Here is a 5403-nt window from a genome sequence, read left to right on the forward strand (position 1 = left end):
CACACCAAAGTGAGATTGACAACATCTCTGGAAGTCTCAACCGACCGACCCAAGTGGGCGTTGCGGGGAGGAGACATTACTGTAGTGAGTGGCGGAGACGGCCCCCACAGGGCAAGACAAGGGGGGGTGGTTACGGACAAGGATGTCAGCGAGAACAGCCCCCCCCAAACAGAGTTATCGCCTTTCATTGTAGAACTCTCCCCTGCTAGTCCGATGATGATTTTAGCCCATTCCCGGTCAAGAAAAGACTCAGAAAGAACAGCCGGATACATGTAGGATGGTCCATGACCTCCAAGCTGCCAATGAGTGTACTGAAGCCCAGTGGTCCCTAGCCCAAACTGGCAGCAGTCCCTGAGAGTGACATATTATTCACTGTTATTGATTTGGCAAATGTTTTCCTCTCTGTGCCCCTGCATGAAGATTGCCAGTACCTATTTGCCTTTACCAGTTCAGTATTCCAGTATATCTGATGTAGATTCCCACAAGGGGGGTAAAACTCACCCAGCCAGTACCCCATGGCCCTACAGGGAGTAGACTGGCAGACTAGCCCCTTACTGGATGTTCTCCTTTTCAGTATGCGGAGGACCTACTGTTTTTGTTTGCCAGGATGCATTTATTGACCTTATGTGTTTTCTGTTCCAGAAGGGTTGCAAAGTTCCCAGAGACAAACTCCGGTACTGCCAGGAGAAGGAGGTCTTCCTAGGCCACTGCTTCTCAGCCCCAGGCAGACACCTGACCGAGGGAAGAAAGCTGGCAGTCCAGAATGTGCCCCTGCCCTGAGGCCCTAAGCCTCTTCACATCTTTCTAGGACTGGCCAGCTCCTGCAGGCCTGGGATAAGGTCTGCTGCCTCCAGCCTGATGCTGCCCCTTTCTGACTGCATTGCCTCTTCCCCATTTGCCCTTAGTCAGGAGGCAATTGATGCATTCCATAGCCCTAAGCTGGTAAGTCCTGTCTGCCCCGGCCCTAGGCACATGCCACTGAACCAGACCTTTTATTTTATTTTGCACGGAGTATCTAGGAGACAGGTGTCTTAGCCCAGGAACGTGGTGGCCTCCCCAGTGGCCCACTATTAGGCCCTGTTAGACTCAGTCGTGTGGGGAGCCCCTCATGTGTCAGTAGCTGCAGCCAGCAATCTGCTCAGCAAGGCCAGTGAGTTGATCCTAGATCCCAGATCACTCAGTTACAGTGCAAACCCCACATACCTTGCACAGTGTCCTCACCCAATTACAGCCCAAGCATCTGAGCAAAGGGCAGAATGCTCAGACTCCAGTGTGCACTCCTGATGCCCCAGGATACACTGATAAGGTGCACAGCTCTGAATCCTTCATTCTATCGCCAGTCTGCCAGGATTCAGAGAGGGGGGAGAGAAGGGTGATTGACCCAGATGTTGAGTTTTTTCTCATAGATGGCTCCAGGTCTGCAGGAGAAGACAGACGGTTCTACACTGGATATACAGTGGTCAGTGGCGCACATGAGGTAGTACAAGCAGAACCACTCCCTCCACACAGGTCAGCGCAGGAGGTGAAGTGATGGTACTCAGGGAAGTGCTACAGCTGGTGGAAGGTAAAAGGGCAAACATCTATACTCAAGGTATAGTCCTGGGGTCTAAACACGACTATGAACCCATATGGAAGGCTAGAGATTTCCTCACCTCTGCAGGGACCCCCTTTAAGCATGGCACGCTGGTTAAAGAGCTCATGGATGCTCTCTTACTTCCAAAAGAGGTGGGGATAATAAAAGGAAAAGCACACACAATTTGGTAACTCCACAAGCCAAGGGCAAGTATGTGGCTGACGGGATGGCTAAGGCAGCTGCACAGATGGAGCCCGGAAACTGTCCTGAAGTCTCACCGGTGAGTTCTGAGCTAAAAGTTTGATCCACAGGTGTTCCAGTCCCTGGTGGCCCGAGAGTCATCAGAAGTGAAGGAGGTGTGGAGGAGAGCTGGAGCCCAGATGCCGATGGGACCTGGATGCTGGGAGAGAGAGTGTGCCTGCCCAGAGCCCTGCACCCGACAGTAAGTCAAGTAGCCCACGGACACACACACATATCCAAAATGGCCATGCTAGTGCACATAAACCGCAAGTGGTTTGCCCCGGGCATTACTACCCCTGTCACTAGACTAGTGAAAGCCTGTATAGTCTGTGCCCGCCACAACCCGGGTAAGGTGGTAAAGACCCCACGGAAGGTGACACCCAAGCTGCTGTATCCCTTCCAAAGACTGCAGATGGAGTTTATCCAGCTACCAAAAAGTGGTACGTAGGAGTACGTGCTTGTGTGCATTGATCTCTTTCCAGGGTGGCCAGAAGCTTCTCCCATGACCAAGGCTACTGCCAGAGCTGCAGCCAAGAAGTTGGTGAGTGAGATTTTTCTGCAGGTTTGGCCTTCCAGAGACCATAGAGTCCGGTCGCAGAACCCACTTCACTGGACAGGTAAAGACCTGAAACCTTGTCCCTCCTGGGTATAGAACACGCCCTGCACACCCCTTGCCCTTCCCAAGTTGGTGGTGCGTTTGAGATACTTTATATGGCACTCTTAAGTTAGAGATGTGGGAGGCCATGGAAGTAACAGAGAAACCATGGTGCGAGTGCCTTCCTGCTGCCCACCATTCAGTTAGGACCACCCCCAACAGAAAGATGGGATTGTCCCCCTTTGAAGTACTTTTTGGCTGTGCACCCAGACTAGGCCCCTACTTCCCACAGACCCTAGAGATGATGGCAGGAAACCAGGTGGAACATGCCACACATTTGAGCCAGGCCTTGAAAAAGGTCGGCAAAAGTGTTTCTGATTCCTTTTTCAGATGCAGACAGAGACCTCAGGACGCATAACCTGAAGCCTGGAGACTACGGGTGGTGAAGAGACACCAAAGAGAGAGTCTGGAGCCTCGCTACGATGGTCCTTTCCAAGTCCTGCTGACCAGTGCCACGTCTGTGAAGCTAGAGGGAAGTCAGCACGCTTCCATGCTTTCTATTCCATGCTTACTTATTCTTCTTGCTAGCTGGTCTCGTCTGACCGACTGTATGCTCAGGGACACCCCAACCATGACTATCACTGTAACTATAGGGCTGACCAGGATGCCCCCAGGGTAGGAGACTTTACCTACGGTTGGTGCAACAAGACAATGACCTTCTTTAACATTGACAGCACAGGTAACCCTGTATTAGCAGTGGCTGATGTACTGGATTTGTGGGGATAGGAGAGTCAGGTCAGGCCTAGAGGCTGGGAAGGTGAGTGTGCTGTGATAAAACCTGTGCATTCCTTCCTCGTGATCCCCAGGGATAAGGTTGATCAGACACATAAGAAAAGGTAGAGAATCCCAAAGGATTCTGGAGGTCTGAGAGAAGCACCTAGATGACAACGTTTATATAGATATCTGGGACCCCCCTTGGTGCTCCCACTGTGAGTACAAGGCCCACAATCAGATATGGGCAGGACTAGAGTCCATTATTCCCCAGAGAGCTATGAGTAAAGATGTTAGTTGGGTAACTGGTTTTTATTGTAATCAACAGAGATTTGTGAATTATATCGGAGATGCTTCCCAGAACCGCATGGCTTTGGACATGAACCTTGCTGAGAAGGGAGGAGTCTGTAAGATGGTGGGAGTGGCTTGTCACATATACATCCCGGATGACATCGCCCCCTATGGATCCATTACCCATGCTCGTGAAAAGATTGAAGGACTGTCCAGGGAACTCAAGAGAAACTCTGGGGTGGACACTTTGTCCTTCACTTTGTGGTTGGGGGATTGGAAGGGTTTCCTTTAAGTGGGGGTGATATTGGGGATTGTGATTTTGCTCTTGTCACTTATTGCGTGTCGTGAGGTCCCCCTCATCAAGTCCACCATGTCCCAGATGGCCGTCCAGGCGGTAAGAACCAGGACAGGAGAAGTGCCCGGAGCGGAGGATGATGCTGCCTGTTTACAAACCAATGGACTATGGGAACTCAGTGATGTGATTTGAGTGTGCGGGCCTGTAACCCCTGAGTGACCAGCCTCCAGGGGATCTGGTGAAGAGTTAACAAGTCCAGCAGGTACGGGCTTAGCCTACCTGTGGGTACCTGGAGCTTGAGGAGGTCGCTCAGGATGGAGTTACAGGCCAGCAAAGCTCAAAGGGGGGAATTGTTAAGGAGGTCGCACTGGTTTCGGACGCCATCTTGACTACTGTCCGCCATCTTAGATACAGCGGCCATGTTCCCTGACCATTGTCAAGTTAATGTCATGATTCAAACTTCATTTTATGTAACATGTGTGCTCGCCTGTCAGCTAATACCCTTTGACATTTAATGAGAAGCCAGTCTGTCCTCGATGCTGCATAATAATATGATTCTGGAGCCACTTATCATCTCCTTCTCAGCAAACTAGTATAAACAATATCTGTGTACAAGGTCTCTGAGAACTGAGCACAATTAATTCACTTTTTTTTCCCCAGAATATGCTGATGACCAATAGCTTTGCAGTATACTATTCACACCCCTTTGATGACTCTTCTGTCTGATATATATATTATGCATTTTGATTATTAAAGGGGAGAAGATCTTGACTAAGAGATTGACGTATGTCTTGGTCTCTATGTTCAATCAAGGGTTAATTAGGACTCACCTTACAAAGGTCAAGAGGGCTGTTGGGGCCCTGCATAAAAATCCCTAACAATATACATTGCAGGGATGTCATAAGGTGCACTGTGTGTGTGTAAATGTGATGTACTTTTATTTTGTACCTTTTTCTTGTGCTGGAAGCCATCAGCAGCTCCTCATCCATCCTGTGCCCCTGCGCACATGAGGGCAGCTTGTGAGGACACTCCAGCATGACCAGGAGGAAGGGGGCCCACTGTGACAACTAGGGGGCCACGTCCTCTGGTCTGTAATTAGTGACAGCTCACTGTCTGCTCCTCCAGTGAATCAGGGGCCATGTTCTCCTGCAGTGACGCAGGGGCTGAGGTGCTCAGTGCAGTGAGGAGTAAATGTCTTACTCACTGCCCCAGCGCTGCTATGGGAAGAGCAGAGAACCTGTCTCTCCCTCCTGCAGGACGTCATAGTCCCCCCTGCTACCTCCCTCCTCAAGCCTCAGCTGAATGTGCCTGCACAGACACAGATAGGAGATGGTGACTTATGATAAGGGCCCACCGGGGTTTTGACCGGTATCCCGGCAGGCCAGTCCGAGCCTGCCCCCACCCCAGGATAGAAATAGGGCCTCACCCCCCACCCCAGGATAGAAATAGGGCCTCACCCCCACCCCAGGATAGAAATAGGGCCTCATCCCCCACCCCAGGGTACAAATAGGGCCTCATCCCCACCCCAGGATAGAAATAGGGCCTCATCCCTCACCCCAGGATACAAATAGGGCCTCATCCCCCACCCCAGGATACAAATAGGGCCTCATCCCCCACCCCAGGATACAAATAGGGCCT

At 51.1% G+C, this 5403-nt stretch overlaps 1 long non-coding RNA gene across 1 annotated transcript; it reads left to right on the forward strand.

Annotated features, from left to right (window-relative positions):
- Positions 1 to 1883: 1883 nt before the first annotated feature.
- Positions 1884 to 4540, forward strand: LOC140127017 (uncharacterized). The gene is made up of 2 exons (XR_011854937.1): positions 1884 to 2354; positions 2799 to 4540. It is a non-coding gene; the product is annotated as an uncharacterized lncRNA (long non-coding RNA).
- The last annotated feature ends 863 nt before the right edge of the window (positions 4541 to 5403 follow it).

The sequence above is a fragment of the Engystomops pustulosus genome, chromosome 4, assembly GCF_040894005.1.
Source record: "Engystomops pustulosus chromosome 4, aEngPut4.maternal, whole genome shotgun sequence".
NCBI classification, from domain to species: Eukaryota; Metazoa; Chordata; class Amphibia; order Anura; family Leptodactylidae; genus Engystomops; species Engystomops pustulosus.